This window comes from Bos mutus, chromosome 10, assembly GCF_027580195.1.
Source record: "Bos mutus isolate GX-2022 chromosome 10, NWIPB_WYAK_1.1, whole genome shotgun sequence".
In the NCBI taxonomy this organism is placed as follows: Eukaryota; Metazoa; Chordata; class Mammalia; order Artiodactyla; family Bovidae; genus Bos; species Bos mutus.
Genome location: NC_091626.1, coordinates 12,193,664 through 12,212,150, shown reverse-complemented (window position 1 = coordinate 12,212,150; position 18,487 = coordinate 12,193,664). Strand labels below are relative to the sequence as shown.

At 39.0% G+C, this 18,487-nt stretch overlaps 1 protein-coding gene across 3 annotated transcripts in view; it reads left to right on the top strand.

The window, feature by feature from the left end:
* The first annotated feature begins 5,809 nt into the window (after positions 1-5,809).
* Positions 5,810-18,487, top strand: part of DENND4A (DENN domain containing 4A) — a 126,732-nt gene continuing 114,054 nt past the window's right edge. For all 3 annotated transcript variants that reach the window (XM_070377303.1, XM_070377306.1, XM_070377302.1), the window contains exon 1: positions 5,810-6,080. The gene's annotated coding sequence lies outside the window, so the exon portion shown is untranslated. The remainder of the gene's footprint in view (positions 6,081-18,487) is intronic.

Below are 18,487 nucleotides of genomic sequence, written 5' to 3'. Positions count from 1 at the left end.
GCACAGTGCTTTGTGTATAAATGCCAACTGAAGTGAATTTGTAAAACGTTCTGAAAATACTCAACCACAGACAATGATAGTTAAGATATACTACATAAAATAACTTCGTTTTGCAGATCATTTAAAAACTAAATGCTGAATTTATTAATAGCAGGAATTGTTGAGAGAAGTAAAAGCATTAACTTGAGGAAGATGTTGAGAGGCGATAATTTTCAAATTTGTGGGAAAGTGCTGACTCAAAGATATGACTCCTCAGCCACAGAGAGGGTAAAGAGAGCAGTGTCTCAGACTGCTGCAGCCCTCTTATCCTTAGACACTCTTCTCAAGTATCAGGTTTCGAATTTGTTATTTGCAACATGACATTTCTCACTATTATTCTTACAAGTTGTTCAGATACTTTGTCTTTGAAAAGTATTTCATCAGGTTTATGGGGTTTTTTTTGTTTTTTTTGGCCACACCTCTTGGCATGCAGGACCCTAGTTCCCCAAACAGGGGCTGAACCCTTGCCCCCTGCATTTGAAGCTCAGAGTCTTAATCAGGGATTGCCAAGGAAGTCGCAGGTTTGTGTTTTTAAGAAGAAAGATGATAATCTGACAATGCCAATAAATTTCAGTTTGTGGATTAAATACACTGAAATGTCATTCTAACACTTTCACAATGAATAGAATTTGGTATCATGTGTTCTGCTTTGGGAGATATCTGAAGATTTTCTAAAAGACCATCAGTTCTTGGTGGAAGGCTTTCTCATCCATAAGAAAGCTGCAAGGAACAGATATCAAGAACAGCTTTCTAGAATACTCTTCCCAAGACATGGATAAATTTTAAAAAAAGATATAAAAAATAAACTTTCTGGTTTAGCAATTAAATCGATTTAACAGGTGGTAAGGATTAGGTGGTACAATAATTGAGTTTCCAGTGTTTTAAACTGTTACTGGTTTCATAGTTTTCCTTCATGGATTTTTCAAGCCACAGCATTAAAAAAATAATTTCTAAGAAACAACCAGACAGAGTTCCAGGTGTGAAAGATAACGTAATTTCAGAAAAGGCATGGAGCCCAAGTTTCTAAGGCACATTTTAAAAAATCTGGCCGTGACTGCAATGTTAGACTCCCTTACCCAAATCACATTTAGGGTTTAACTGTGACTACTGTGACAAATGCTGAGAGGACTCATGATATGACTGTTTAGGACTCTAAGGTACTTAAATGCATTTCCTGAGCATGCAGTCAAATGCTCCTTATTGTCTTTCTACTGCCTTTGAGTATGTTCTTTCAGAAAGTGTTATCTTTGATTAAAAAAAAGAAACATTCAAAACTTTTCAACTTTTTAATTTTGTTTTGGCTGCACTGGGTCTTTATTGCTTTGTGCAGGCTTCTCATTGCAGTGGCTTCTCTTACTGCAGAGCACGGGCTCTAGAGTGTGTGGGCTTCAGTAGCTGTGGCACGAGGACTCATTAATTGCGGTTCCTGGGCTTCAGAGCAAAGGCTCAATGTTGTGGCACATGGGCTCAGGTGCTCTGTGACATGTGGGATCCTCCTCGAAACCAGGGATCAAACCCCTGTCCTCTGCATTGGCAGGCAGGTTCCCAACCACTGTAGTTCCAGAGAAGTCCCAAAACTTTTCAACTTTTGAAGCTTTTTAGAATTCCATTCTACATACTACGCTTGCAATTATATGTCTATAATATTTTAACCCGGGAGAAGGAAATGGCAACCCACTCCAGTAGTCTTGCCTGGGAAATCCCATGAACAGGGGTGTCTGGAGGGCTACAGTCCACGGGGTTGTAAAGAATCGGACACAACTTGGCGACTGAGCATAGTCAATACTTTAATTGGCATTCCTTAATGCAGATGAAAATATGTGAATTTGTTTGCCAGTTAAGAGTGAGAGGTTCCCAATTGAACTTATTTTTTCCACAGCTTTATTGAGAAGTAATTGACACACAGTGGACTATACATATTTAAAGTGTGCAACTTGCAAAGTTTGATCTGTGTATACATCTGTGAAACCATCACTACCATCTAGATAGTGATATCTAGACATCCATCCATCCAAAAGAGTTCCCCCTTGCCCCTTTATGTTATAATTCTCCCCTTTCAATCATTGATACTACAGCCATGCCCTCACATTAGGAAGAAGAATCCTGTGAATGATATGGGCAGTGGGGAGGAAGGATCTATCCTGGAAAAGAGATTTAACATTTTGTTTAGTAGACTTAAAATGCTGCATCTGGGATGTGCTCAAAAATACAAAAAAGTGGTTGACTCAGTATTTTCAGGTCAAGATCTTGATCTTTTGAACTTTATGGAATGCTGGGTTATCTAAAATGTGACAAAAAATAGGCTTCCTTCTCTCTTGCTCTTTTCTAATCCATTCTTCACAGAAGAGTCCTTTTTAAAATTAAATTTACCCAGAGCTGGAAACATTTATTTTTTAATGAAAATTAATAGCATTAAAAAAGATACATAGTTAGAGTGCTGCTGCTGCTGCTGCTGCTGAGTCGCTTCAGTCGTGTCCGACTCTGTGCGACCCCATAGACGGCAGCCCACCAGGTTCCCCGTCCCTGGGATTCTCCAGGCAAGAACACTCGAGTGGGTTGCCATTTCCTTCTCCAATGCATGAAAGTGAAAAGTGAAAGTGAAGGCGCTCAGTCCTGTCCGACTCTTAGCAACCCCATGGACTGCAGCCCACCAGGCTCCTCGGTCCACGAGATTTTCCAGGCAAGAGTACTGGAGTGGGGTGCCATTGCCTTCTCCATAGTTAGAGTAGTTGTACATACATAGAGCGGCAGGTTGTCTGGGCCATCTTGGAGTGCACATTTACAAGACCAAAGGGCACATTTTATGGTCACAGAACACAGCTTTTCAGTGCTGAAAATTAACTGATCCTACATTAGTCCTCCTCATTAGTATGATGTGTTAACCATCTGAGCTAAAAACTGACACTTAATTCTTACTCTTATTTCTCCGATGGTGGTTTCTAAACTTATATGGGGGAATTCCCTGGCTGTCTGGTGATTAAGGGGCTTCCCAGGTGGCGCTAGTGGTAAAGAACCCGCCTGCCAATGCAGGTTCATTCCCTGGGTTGAGAAGATCCCCTGCAGAAGGGCGGGCAACCCAGTCCAGTATTCTTGCCTGGAGAATCCCAAGGACAGAAGCCCATGGCAGGCTACAGTCCACGGGGTGGAAAGAGTTGGACACAGCTTAGCAACTAAACCACCACCACTGGTGGTTAAGACTTATTGCTTTCACTACTGTGGATCTGGATTTGATCCCTGGTTACGGAATTAAGATCCCATAGGCCACCAGGCACAGTCAAAAAAAAAAAAATCATAATAATAAACTCACATTGTGTAATCCATTAAACCCTCCAATGGCAGCAAACAATCCTACTGATCACCAAGGCTACTGCCATTTTGGGGGGGCGTGGGAGAGGAACTTACCAGATACCTTTCAAAAGTACATGTCTTATAAAGTAGAATAGGATTTATAATATACTCAGTACAGAGTTTCAGTTTGGGATCATGAAAAAGTTCTGGAAATGGCACACACAGCCAAAAAAAAGAAAAACACACTTGGAATTACAGCATCAGTAAACTACATATTCATAAATGAATGCAAAAAGAATCACTGATTTGGATTACTACTTGCAATAAATAAACCAATAAATGTACTTACCAAATAGCACTGCACTGATTAGGGCTTCCCTGGTGGCTCAGACAGTAAAGCATCTGCCTGCAATGCAGGAGACCCGGGTTTGATCCCTGGGTCAGAAAGATTCCCTGGAGAAGGGAATGGCAACCCACTCCAGTACTCTTGCCAGGAAAATCCCATGGATGGAGGAGCCTGGTAGGCTACAGTCCATGGGGTTGCAAAGAGTCAGACACGACTCAGCAACTTCAGTTTAGGCAACTATACATGACATACAAAACACTTAGAAATTACATTATTTAACAATTGTCAGTGAAAGTGGTATTTCTCCATATGCAGTCTTACGTGATGTTCACTTTTTTTTTTTTTAATAAGGTAACTGAAGACCAGAACATATAATTTGAACAATTCAGTGTTGGAGATGCTCAATCCCAGGTTTTTTACTTTAAATCCCATGCTGTGCAGTGCTAAGTTGCTCCAGTGGTGTCCGACTCTTTGTGACTCTATGGACTGTAGCTTGCCAGGCTTCTCTGTTCATGGGATTCTCCAGGAAAGAATACTGGAACGGGTTGCCCGGCCTTCCTCCAGGGGATCTTCCCAACCCAGGGATCCAACCCACATATCCTGACGCTCCCGCACTGTAGGCGTATTCTTTACAGCTGAGCCACTAGGGAAGCCCCCTTTGGCCCATATATTGCTTGAAATACAGATACAATGTCATACCCCAAACATCACTGTTCTCAATTCGCTGCTCTAATAGGCAGCCTTTCCTCTTCAATAGCTTTCAGCTGCAATTACAATAAAATCCAGTCGTCTTTGTCTTCCTAGGGCCTGGGGAAATGGGCCCTTACTTGCTTACACACTCACCTCTTCAGTATCAGGGCAGACTCCTCTTTGCACCACAGATTCCCTGGCACTATGGACTCCACTCAGTTCCAATAGCCAAGTTCCTTCCTACCACAGGTCTTTTGCATAGCCATTTTCTCTGCCTTAATTCTCCAGGGCATTTCTCAGATTACTGGCTCCTTCTCATCCCTCAGATGCACCTTTCCTGACCACTTTTTTTTTTTCAAACTATCCTGGCATTTGCTCTCCCAGAATTCTGTTCATAGCCTTTATAGCATGTTTCTCTCAAGATCTCATGAGTATTCACTGTCCCTCCTTTTCCCACTAGACTGTCAACTCCAGTCTAGAGAGCAGACCTTTTCTGTTTTCCTCACCAGTGTGTCCCCTCGGTTTTTGAGTTTCAGTGAATGTTTGTTGATTGACTGAATACAACAAAAGGAATGGAGATAAGAAATAAAGCTATAAATCCGGTTAATAGAAGGGGTTAAAGACTATTCTGCACCATTTAGGAAAGTTGACTTGAAACCTTTTAGGGTCCTATTTCTTCCTTCTTTTTTCCACGTAATATTGAACATTGAGTACTTTCAGGTACTATGTTAAGCACTTCACATGTATTATACCATTTAACCTTCTGAGCAACCCAGTAGCAGTAATCAACCTTTATTATCCTCATTTTTCAGAGGCAACTTGCCAACAGCCATTCATGGTGGCACCATAGCCGGGTAGTAAGTAGGCCATAACCCATTAATCCAATGTAACCTACACACCTTCGGTCAACAATTGGTGTTTCATCAATGTACTTTTCAGAGAACCCTCCTGAATTCTCTGTTTTACCTGACCTGCAGTATCTTGGTACCGAAACCAACTAGGAGGTGGTTGCTAACCCCTGAGGGGGTTTCCTGGGGAATCTGAGTGCCGTTTGTAGAGGAGCTGCCGCTCAGGCAGACGCCACGAGCTCCGGCTAGCCGACGTCTGCACTACTGGGACTGCTGGGGAGGAAGGAGGAAATAGGTCAGTTGGCCCATGACGGATCCTGACCCTCGCTGTGGTGAAAGGGGAAGGGAAAGTGTGTGTCGCCCAAGCTCCCTTCGGTTCCACGCGAAGGGGAACCACAGCGCACTTCCCCAACTCCACTGCGCGTCACGAGAGAACACTGCTCAGCTCCGCCCACCTTCTACGCCTATCGCGTATCCGGCGCTAGGACCCCGCGACCCTCAACGCGTCCCTGCACCGCCCCCTCGAGCAAGGGCCTGGTCCGCTATTGGCGCTAGCAGGCCGCGATCCCCGCCTCCGTCCCCTCCGTCACTGTCAAGATGGCGCCGGTCGCAGCGGCGGCGGCCGCGGCGGCTGGAGCCAGAGCAGGAGGCGGAGGCAGCGGCGGCCGCGAGGGGAGGGGGAGTCCCGTCTGACTGAGACGGCAGGCCTGGGCGGGCGGGGGTGCCGCGCAGGGCGGAGCGCCGCTGGGGATGAGCTAAGCGGGTTCGGAGCGCCGCGGCATTCAGCCCCTCGTGTCCCGCCACCGCTGAGTGGACGCCGCACCGCTCTCCAAGCTCGACCCGCTTCTCGAGCGGGAGCCAGCGGTGAGGTGAGTGCGGGGGCGGCGGCGCGGACAGCGGTGGCATGTGGAGCTGTCACTGCCCGGAGCGGTGACAGCCGTGGGCACTGGAGCGGGGCCGGCTGGGCTCGGAGATGTGGCGTGGATGGCTGTGACCTCCGCTCGGGGGCTTCTCGGAGCCTGGCTGTCCTTCGCTAGCTGGGTCGGCTCCGGGTGGCGCGGTGGTGCTGAGAGCAGCACCCGCGCCGCTGCGTCGGCAGCTGGGGGTCTCCTGTTTTCGTTCGGGATTTTCTATTCCGGGCTGGCCTGGGGCTCCTGTTGGGGGATGGGGGCGGGGGCGGTGAGAGGGGAGGTCCTGGAACTGGGATTTTGACAAGCTCGTTACGTAAGACGGAGGTGGCCTCACGGAATCCCACCTGCTCGACGTTTTAAACAGGCGGCAGCTGGAGCCTGGCGGGCCCCCAGAGGCCCGATTTTCCTCGCGGGGGTCTGCCTAGCCTATCTCGGCCAACGTGAGCCTGCTCACCGTCCAAGTTGGCCAGTTTGGGGTTTTTCCCCAGTCTTTTTTTTTTGGGGGGGGGGGGCGGGGAGGTGATAAACAATTCCTGGTCGCCACCATTCCCTTTGAAGTTTACCGCTTTCTAGGGGGAGGAGGGAAAAAAAAGCTTGTGACCTAAAACTGGGTCGCAGCAACGACTTTTCATTATCATGCTTTTAAATGATAGATGCACTGAAAGATTTTTGTTATTGTTCCAGTGTGCTTTTAATTCAAACGTATGGTTACGCCTGGAGCCGTAGAGAGAAGGGTTTTTGTCTCATAGGACAGTTATTTCTTGTTTGCAACAGCAGGATAGGCATCAGTCAACAGGCATGTATTTATCTGGGAAGAAAACGCGTGTCAGCTAGCTAGAGACCCGTAAGGGCAGGAATTGTACTACTCCGTGAATATGTTATTCTTTAAAATATTATCCGTTAATGACAATAATAATCCAAGTTTAAAAGAAGCAATTTTACAAGATTACAAGCTGTTGTTTGGTGTACATAGTCTCTTTCTATTTTCTGCTTGCCCTGGTCTACCTTTTCTCTCCTGTTGGGTGAAGGAGGCGGAGACACCTGTGAACAGCTTAGCCCAGGCTACATTAATCTATTGTAGTGCATTTGAGATTATTGTAAAAAGTAGTCTCTGGGGGACCTAAGATTGGGTAATAAATAAGGACTCTTGGGCAAGTTATACAGTTTTATGTTTAGATACTAGGCTTTCAGCTTTTGAAAATCTAAGTATACAAGATTTCTGAGATATTTGCACCCCTTTTGAACTTGTAATGAAACAAAAAATTGTTATTAGGCCTCTTTTATGGGAACTTTGTTTTGTTTTGGCCAGAATTAAACATTTTGGGTAGCTTTTACCTCATTTTCACATTTTCTCTTTTTGAACTGCAGCTCTCAGTAGGTGTCCAGAAACATATATTATCATCATCGTCATCATTATACTACTGTATGTTACATAATTTTCTTTTTCTGAATGATTAAGCATAGACTTAACTTCATTGTAGAATTTTATAAGAATGTATTTGTTAGGAAAGTTAATTGCTCTTGACAGTAGCCCAGTACTGGGAATAAATAATAAGTAAAATTTGGCCTCAGTTTTAAATTTATGTACACAAAGTTACACTTTTGAAAATTGGTTAAGCAGTATAAATTTTATGTATGTGCAAGAGAGCTAAGCAGGTGATGCTGATTTGTTCTGAACTTTTCCACATGAGTTAACACTGGCTTAAATAGTTATTGATTCTTAAGCTCATGGAGCTGTTGACCTATTTATGGCAACTCGAATAAAATTTGGAGTAATTGGGAGGCTGTGAAAAGAAAGAGAGTGCATGACATTTTCTAATTCGTTCAAAAAGTAATAAAAATATGGAAAAATTATAAAAGCTATTTTTTCATTGAGTGATACTAGTTAACGTTATCTTTTGTTTGCAGAATTTTTCAAGTCATACTTACTATTTATGTGCTTAGATTAAGCACCAATACAGAGATGTTTGATATATTACAAGTATTATATCTTATTTATTCATCTTTAAATTGATGGTTCATTATTATAAGTGGAAAAAGAAGTGGCTGTAGCAGACAGAAGTAACTGTAGCAGAGAAATTAACTTGTTATTCTTGTCCTCTCTGATATCAGAGAATTATTTTGTGGAAATTTTTCCTTGTTCCTACCAAATGTGGAAGAAGAAAATGAAGAAAAGTCAATAAAAATTTCTTTTCTTACTTGTTTGTTCAGTGTCCTATTGATTATTGCTCAGTAGAAATTGTGGGGGCAAGTCAAGTACTCCATGCTTTATTACTGTGTATCATAATTATCACTTTGAATTCTAAAATAGCAATGTAGAGCTTTATATATAAGAAGGGATTAATTTATATAGTATGTTACTATAATAGTGAAAAATCTGTAAGTTAAAATGCCATATACTAGAGGATTAGTAAAATTAATGGCAGTTAATCTGTGTGGTAAATGCAATTATTAAAAGTCATATTTTTAAAAAAAATTTACTAACATGAGAAAGCACAACATAATCTTGAGAGAAAAATAGGAATAGAAATTATTGTTATTATTTTTTATATATCATAGATATGGCAAAATGATTTTCAGGAAATGCATACAATATTAAAAGACATTATCTCCGGATGATAGGATTTTAGGTAATTTCTATTTTAATGTTTGCATTTTGTTCTCACTTCTGAATAGTATTACTCTAATAATCACTAAAATGAAACCAATATATTTTCAAGAGTCATAGGAGAAAATCCTGAAAATCCCATATAACCACTGCCCCAATAGAGACTACCTTATGCCTCTTTATTAGCAAACTACCTTAGAATATGGTGTTTATGCAACACACACAAATAATGGAAACAGCTAGTAATACAGGTGAAGGCATTCTCTTAGCTACCCGCACCAGCCTGATAACAGTTTTCCATATATGGATGCTCCTATTACTGCACATTGTTACCCTCCAACCTTTTTTCTATTTGTGTCTTAACCCTCACTATTCTGTGTTGCCAGTGCCACCAACTGATGAACAGTTTGACTCAAGTCTTGTCTTCATTACCGCATCAGTCAGTAGGCAGCAGGTTTTCGAATGTTTATGAGGTACCAGGTACTTTGGTAGTCATTGAGAATACCAAGGTGAATGAATGAAACATGGTTTCTGACCTCAAACACTGGTAGAGAAAACCCTATCTTTTCTTTCTGGTTCATCAGTGCATATAGTGTGCTCTGCTTTTTCTGTCTCACTGCCTGGCTCATCAGGCGGTATCTTTTTTCCTGGTGATTACATCCTCTTTTTAACTTTATGGGAAAATATGTTCTGCGTTCCAGACAACCAATTTACAAGTAAATTTTTGGAATGTTACTTGATTGTATGTTGGGAAATCTTAAGTTTAGAAGGACTGCACATATGTTTATCTATGGCTGCTGTTATTTGTTAAAGTATGTGACAATTTCTTGGGACTTTCTTTTTGCTTCCTTTTCAAAACCACAAACAAGTAGAAAGCAGCAGAAAAAAAGAGAAAGATATTAAGGGAATTTTCCTGCTAGTGCTATATGTACTTCATTTTCATTGAGAATAGTGAGTCATCAAAATGTAAGAAATACTGTTTCTGGTATGTTAAGTTTGTCTCTTTTGAGCCATATAAAAATGCATTTTCCTTATGTATGTTAAAGTGTATATACATACATACACTCCCAGTTTAGCTGTTGGCATTTCCAAATAAAAGCTGAAATATGGAGATTGGAAATTTGTTACATTTATTTTTGTTAAAATACTGTTTTATAGGGGAGACATTTTGATTTTGAAAAGTTTAAAAAATACAGAAAATTCCCCAAAGTAGTGGACAACACACATACTCACCATAGAAAATTTGACATCTCTTTCATTTTTGCTTGAGATACACACTAAATGCTAAAATTTCAATGTTGAACTTTATACTTTACCTGAACATTGCTGATGAAAGGTCTCTTCTTTTCTCCCCAATTTCATCCTCTTTGTTTCTCTCCTTATCTCCCCTCCCAGAGGCAGTTGTTATGATGAATTTGATGCATATTCTTCCAGTTTACCTTTCAATAAACTATATATATGTGTGTGTGTGTAGTACATGACATTGTTTTTGATGCTTTTGAAGAGTGTGGACTTTGGAGCCATAACTTTCTAGGCTTGAATCTTGACTCTGCGACTTAATAGTTTTGTGACCTAAGGCAAGTTTAAAAATTTTTTCCATGCCTCAGTGTCCTCATCTATCAAATCTAGATAATAGAAATATTTACCTCATAAGGTTGTAAAATTTAAATGAGGTGCTTTTTAATTTTATATTTAAGCTGCTTAAAACTGCCCTGGTAAATTTAGCCAGCTATTAATCCAGTTGTGTCATGGTATACACACTTTGAAACTTGCTTTCTTTATTTTACTTTTTTTCCCCTCAGTTCCTGTTGGCACTGTAGGTCTAGTTGATTTGTTTTTGACTGGTTTGTAGTGTTCCATTGAATAAATGTACTGGAGTTGGTCATTTCTTCTGTTGATAAACATTTAGAGTGTTTTCATTTTTTATCTATTATTAATAGTGCCTCATGAAATCCTTGTATCTTCAAGCAACATACCAGAGTTTCTCCAGGTCATATACCTGATTGTCAAATTGCCTGGTGTTAGAATATACATTTTTCCCTCTTTCCCCCATGTTTATGGAATACTGACTTTTTCTATTTGTCCATATCCTTACCAGTATTGGTGTTGTCAGACTCTTGGACTTTTCCAATCTGATTGGTGTGACATGGCATTTCATTTGTATTCTATTTCATCTTTTCTTATGGTTGGATATTTTTGGTTATCTCTTCAGTGATTTGCTTGTATCTATCCTTCACACATTTTCTACTGGACTTTTTGTTACTGCTTTGTAAGAGTTCTTTTTAATATAGTCAAGATAGTTACAAATGTTAGTGAAGTGTTTTTTTTTTTTTGAGTTTCCAAATCTCTCAAACAGTGCCCATTATGAACCCAAGTTGTGAATTTTGAATTTTAATATACTGTTATTAGTGAACTCCCAATGTGCTTTCTTAAAATACATATGGTTATATTCCTCTCCTTCTGAGACTATGAGGAAATGTCTCAGTAATGTACAAGTGAATATATTTTGAGTAGAACTACTTAAACTTCGTGGACTTCAAAAGCCAGGTGGAATTTTTATTAATAATAATTAGTACCACAATTTTTATTCTAAAGTTTGAGTGGCTTCCTACTTAGAGGAGAGTTTTCTGCTCCTAAAGTGCTTTATCAACTAAGGAATAAAAACATGCACATATGAAATGACTTTAGGCACTTTCATATACTATATTATAAACTGTTCTTTGACGTTGAGATTGCTTTACATAGTAGCAACTGTATTTCTCATTTTGTCCAACCACTTATACATGACTTAAAGGACCAAAATCAGTCTGGTTAAGGCAATTACTTCCCTGCTATTATTATTAATTAATTTAAATAAACTTTTAATTTTATCAGTGGGGTAACTTTCCATTTACAGAGAAGCTTCAGGGGGTTACCACACTCCCCACACCCAGTTTCCCGTATTGCTAACATCCGACATTTCTGTGTTACCTTGTCACAGTTAAGGAACCAACACTGGAACGTTGCTATTAACCAAAGTCCATTATTTATTATTCATTAGTTTTTACCTAATGTCCTTTTTCAGTTCCGGAATCCCATCCAGATGTTTCCTTTGGCTCCTCTGTGCTATGACAGCTTCTCAGATTTTCCTTGCTTTTGATGACCTTGCCAGTTTTGAGGATTATGGGTCAAGTATTCTGTAGAATGTCTCTCAATTTGGGTTTGTCTGATGTTCTTCTTGTAATTAGACTAGAGTTATGGGTTTGTGGGAGGATGACTGCAGAGCTAAAGTGCCATTCTCATGTCATACCAAGGGCACCTGTATCAGTATGACTTAACCACGGGTGTTTTTACCCTTGTTCACCTGGCTGAGGTCCTGCCTGCCAGGTTTCCCTACTGTGAAGTTTTTCCATATGCTACTTTTTAGGAACAAGTAACTAAGAGCAGACCATACTCAATGGGAAAGTTAAGGTGGGAAGTTAAGCTCCAGCTCCTCCAGGGGTGAGTATCTACAAAATTATTTGGAATTCTTCTTTAAAGGAGATGTTCCTTTTCTCCCCCATTTTTTAATTTTATCATTTTTATCAGTGTGGACTCATGGATATTCATTTCTAAATTTGAGTTATACTCCTATACTGTATTCTGTTGCTCAAGTTATTCCACCTCTTTCTGGTTGGTTCCTGTAACCAACAGGACAGAAACCACTGTTGTTTTGAGCCCTTTTGTACTTTCTGGCACTACAAAATTCTCCAGGCTAATCTTTTATATTCCCTGCCCCAGCCCTATAATCAATCATTTATTTAAGGATCCTTGGTTACTTTTATTAGAGAAGGGTATTAGAAACCAAGATTTGGGCACTGGGTATGCTCATTGCTGTTGGGATATCGTTACTTTTAGACCTCAGTGTACAGACTTAGGATATATATGTATGTATACTAACCCATGTACACAAATATATAACTTTTTTTTACATATGTACATCTGTTTCTGTATGAAGCTAAGCATAAGTTCATACTAATATCTTTTTGACTCTACTTCAGTACCACATGGTTCATCCTAGCCTTACCCCCTTGGTTATTTGTGACCTTATTCTCCAGAAATGAAGAACCTGGTTTTCACCATCCACTGTCACTTACTTGTTTGTTCAGTCTCATTGTACATGTATAGTTTCATAATTGTTAATCATATCCCAGTGAGAAATGACTTTACCAACTAGTGAAGTTTTATCTTTTTTTTTCCCTTAAATCTTTTTATCTTTTAGAGTTCCTAGTCAAAATACTGTTTTCAAAGTTACTTAGGTCAGAACTTTTCAGGACCTTCTTTTCTCTGTTCTACATATTTTAGTTTTGCTTTTTATAGGCTGATCTAAATTACATAGTAATTCTATATATAACTTATCAAAAATTTCCCTTACTTATTAAAGAACCTTAACTCTTTTTTTTTTTTTCCTCTCTGACTTTTGTGGCCAGAAAAATTCTCTTTTATGAAAGTAACACTTCCTGAGGCTTAGTCAGAACAGTACTCTTTCTTTTGGTTATTGGTTGATATATTTATGATTTGGACTCAGAGTTATTACAACTTCACATATCTTTAATAGTACATTTTGAAAAATTCAGTTCAGTGGCGCATTAAGATCCTTGCAAGTAAATAAATATATAATAATATGAGTGCTCAGAATTTACCTGTATTCTTATAATAATTTTTACATGGATTAGCTCATTTAATTCCCTCAAGAAGTCTGTGAGGTAAGTACTTTATTATTTTGCTCCTTTAAAGATGAGGAGATTAGGGCACTGAGAGATTTAGCAACTTGTCCAGGGTCACATAGCTAGTAAATGGCAGAACTGCAGTTTGTATGCAGCCAGTCTGATTGTGGAGCCTACACGCTCAATCACTTTGCTGTATTACCTCTAAATAAACAAGAAAAGTTGAAAGTATCATTAGAGTTACAAAGAAAGTAAAACATGATGATGTGAGAGAATGATTGAGAGGGTCCTTAGGGTACTTCTTAGGGAAGCCCTCTCTTAGTAGATGATATTTGACAGATGAGAAAGAGCTTAATGTGAAGAGCTGAGGAAAGCATGACTCTTCGGGGAGAACATCAAGTGAAAAGCCTTGCCATATAAAGGAGTTTGAAATAAGAACAGAAAGGTGCCCCATATGGCTGTGTGTAGTGAGCTTGAGGACCTGTGTCATTACTTATAGGAGAGGTTCCATGTAGTAAGTCATTTAGTGCTCAAAGTAACCCACTGCCTCAAATTTATAGATTAGAAAATTGATAACAGTCTACATTGGTTCAAATTACATCTTTTCTGTACTCTACTCTTCATCCCACTGCAGTCTAATTTCTACTTCTTACATCACTAAACTTGCTGTTGCTAAAGTCACCAAGGAGAGTAATGCTGTTGGTCACTTTCTCAGAATCAACCCCTTGACTGCCACTTCTGTTAATGCTGCCCTCTTCTGTTAATCCTAGAGCTTCTCAGTGTGTTGATCATTCCTTCTGAGGGTTTGCCTTCCTCTGCCTGTCCCAAAGAAGTGGTGGTCCCAGGGTTAGTCAGCTGCTCTTAGCCTTTACAGTAAGCAAGCCACGTTATCCCTGTGGTTTTCCAGTATTAATATTGTTCCAAAGCATCAGAGATTCTTAGCTAACTGCTTATGTATCTTCACTTCAAACTCCATTTGTCCAAACTGTACTTATTTACCTGTCTAAAGTTTTTCTTTGATCTGTTGTTTTTCAGAAACGTCTTGACTATTGACTTCATCATCCAAGAAACTTGAGAGTCTTTCATGTTTCTCCTTTCTCTTGTTGCATCCATTCATGTACTATGCATTCTGCTGATTTTACCACCTAAATATTTTTTCAATCAATCATTGCCCTAGTATTCCTGTTCTAACCACTGCCTTATTAGGAACTGCTTCTTTACCTTCTCACTGGTTTTCCTGTCTTTGGTTTTATCTCTGTGAAATTCATGTCAGAATTGCCAGACTAGTAGATCTAAAACACAGTTAGAAAATTCTTTTTTAACATCCGATTGTCAACTGAATAAAGGTTGAACTGTTCAGCAGGTCATCAAGTCTCATCATGATTTGAGACTGGTTCTTACCAGAGAAGGCAATGGCAGCCCACTCCAGTACTCTTGCCTGGAAAATCCCGTGGATGGAGGAGCCTGGTAGGCTGCAGTCCATGGGGTTGCTAAGAGTCAGACACGACTGAGCGACTTCACTTTCACTTTTCACTTTCATGCATTGGAGAAGGAAATGGCAGCCCACTCCAGTGTTCTTGCCTGGAGAATCCCAGGGACGGGGGAGCCTGGTGGGCTTGCTGTCCATGGGGTTGCCCAGAGTCGGACACTACTGATGTGACTTAGCAGCAGCAGCAGCTCTAATCTTAACTCTTTAAATTTCTGCTTTCCATTTTCCACTCAGCTGTATAAAACTGCCTTTTGAAGATTCCTTGAATGTACATGCTATTTCTGAATTGATTCCCATTGCTTATTAGTCCTTCTGCTTGGAATGACTTCATTTTCTTCTTCCCTTTTCTTTTTGCCTGTGTAACTCCTCTGAATCTTTTAAAACTCAGAGTAGGCTTTACTTCTGGAAAGCCTTCTCAGACCCATGCTCTTTTTAAAAAAAAATTTTATTGGTATATAATTGATTTATAATCTTGTGTTAGTTTCCTCTGTAGAGCAAAGTAAATCACTTATACATATAGCCACTCTTTTTAAGATTCTTTTCCTGTATAGGTGTCGAGTTCCCTATGTATACAGTAGGTCCTTGTTAGTTATTTTGTTTATAGTAGTATGTGTATGTCACTCCCAATCTCCCGATTTATCCCTTTCCCCCTTTCCTTCTTGGTAACCATAAGTTTGTTTTCTATATCTGTGACTTTGTTTTGCAAATAAGTTTATTTCTATCATTCTTGAGTCCACATATAAGTAATATCGTATGATATTTCTTTCTCTGACTTCACTTAGTACAGTCATCTCAAGGTCCATCCATGTTGCTGCAAATGGCATTATTTCATTCTTTTTTATGGCTGAGTAATATTCTCTTGTTATATAAGTATCACATCTTTATCCATTCATCTGCTGATGGACATTTAGGTTACTTGCATGTCTTGGCTATTGTAAATAGTGTTGCTATGAACTTTGAGTTATGTATCTTTTCAAATTAGACTTTCCTTCAGGTGTATGCCGAGGAGCAGGATTACTGGATCATATGGTAGTTCTATTTTTAGTTTCTTAGGGAATCTCCATACCGTTCTTGATAGTGGCTGGACAAATTTATAGTCCCAACAGTATAGGAGGGCTCCCTTTTCACTATACCCTCTTCAGCATTTATTATTTGTAAACTTTTTGATGATGACCATTCTGACTGATGTGTGGTGATACTTCCTTGTAGTTTTGATTTGCATTTCTCTGGTAATTAGGTATGTAGAGCATTTTTTTTTTTATGTGCTTTTTGGCCATCTGAATGTTGTCTTTGGAGAAATGTCTATTTAGATCTTCTGCCCTTTTTTTTTTTTTTACATAGAGCTGGATGAGCTGCTTGTGTATTTTGGAGATTAATACCTTGTTGGTTGCTTTGTTTGCAAATATTTTCTCCCATTCTGTGGGTTGTCAGGCCCATACTCTTGTCTGGATTATCAAGTTCCTTCTGAAATAATCTGTTAGTAACTGTGTTATATCTCAAGCAAATATAACAGCTTCTTGCACAGAGAAGACACTCAGTTAAGAATTTAATGAATGAATTATTTTAGTATTGGAGAGGCAGTATAAAGTAGTTGATCTAGACCCAAACTGTTTCAGATTAAAACCTGGCTTTGCTATTTGACTACCTATTATGTGTCTGTACCTCAGTTTCTTTCCTTTTGTAAAGTGAGGGTAATTATTCATAAGATTGTTGTGAAACTTAAATTTGCTGCTGCAGGTAAAGCATTTAGAACAGTGCCTGGCGCTTGTTCAGTGTTCACTAAATAATCTGTTGTAGTCATTGCTGTTCTTCGGATGTTTTAATTTATGTATTCAAGTCCCCCCACTATCCTAGAATTATCGAATGAATGAACAAACCATGTAATCCTGGTTTTTAAAATGAAAGATAAATTCCTAGCTTTTGAGAACGTTTTGGCAAGCTGACCACTAGTCTTTCTGTTAGCTCTAGCATTTGGTGTTCTGTCACAGATTTTAAATTGGCGTTAATGATAATCAGCATTTCGTAATTGTTCTATTTCATTAGTTATTTAAATTCCAGCACACTTTTTTAAAACTTATTAATAATTATTTTACACTTAATCTTCATATAGTCTGTTCTGTAGCATTAACCAGCCTCTCCTATTATGGATTAAGGTGTGAGCGTGGTAGCTCTGCTGATACTGTGCTTTTTCTTAATTTGGGAGTTAAACTGAAGTATGTTGCAGAGAAAGATTGAACAACAGGGCAGAATGGGGAAATTGGAAAAATTCCCACTTCAGAGTCAAACGTGCAGAGTATTCCTTCATTACTAGACTTCAACTCTCAGAATATTGGACAATCATAATCAAATGTCAGTAAGTGCAGTCGGGAAGCAGATAAGTCATTAAAAATGGTCAGTACCTCTTCCCGCTTCCATTACTGTAAACAATTGGGACTTGTTTACTTAAAATCTTTTTTATGGCACTCACTGTTTAATTTTTCATAAGCTTTTTCTTTTACTCTAATGTCTCATTTTCTTCTCAATACCCAGAACTGTCTATGTAATCTTGACAGATTTGATAGAAGTACTGGTGGTTTTGGTTTCTTTTTATCTCTGAACTTTCTATATGTCTGTAGATTTTCCCCATCTTGCTAAATCTTGATTATGTGAAACTAGTCAGTTTTTCGTATAAATATTTGTTTTGAACAGTAGAAGTTACCAGTATTCATTCTTTTTTGTTTCCTCTTTTTTAATTTGGAGGATAATTGTTTTACAATATTATGTTGGCTTCTGCCATACATCAACATGAATCAGCCACAGGTATACATATGTCTTCTCACTCCTTCATTATCCCTTTGAAAATTGTTTCTAAACAAACTCATTTTTTTTTTTAATCTGAGTTGCTAAAGGAATCTTCTTACTGATAAACTAATTTCAAAGAAAAATATTAGTTTTTTTAGAAGTTAATGGCGTATAATGATTGTGCTCCTGACTGTTCTACTTCCTTTTTTATTATTTTTTAAGATCACTGTCTTCTACCACTGAGCATTATAGATGGATGGGGAAAACGGTATACTGATACTTAGGTTTGTTAGATAGGACTGGCTATTATCATCACCAGACATATTCCCATCCCCTTTTTGGTCAGAATTGTAGTAAGTGGTATTATTTCTCTTTATAAAATAATTTGTTCTAATAAGCTCTAAGATACTCCCTCTTAATCTTTTTTTTTTTTTTCCCTGAACTTTGAAATAGAATTTTCTTCATACTGACCACTGTGCTAAAGTTGGATTTATAGGTTGTTGTTTGAGCCTGTTGTGGTTGGTGAATATTCTTCATTTTCTTATGCTGAGAAATGCCTGAAGATACCAATGTAACAGCCATTTTTAACAAAGTTGTGTATTTTTTTTTTTTTCCTCCTGTGGTTAACTGTCATTTTGGTATTTCTGCTTGACCTCTTCTTTTTCGAGGTTTTAAAAGAAAATTTCTTTTCTTTGTAAATATTAGAAACCAAATTCAAACTAATTTACTTTGAAAAGGAAATTAGTGCTGATGGGAAGGATACTAGGGCTTTCACAGTACTTTCAAGGTAGAAGTATTAAGT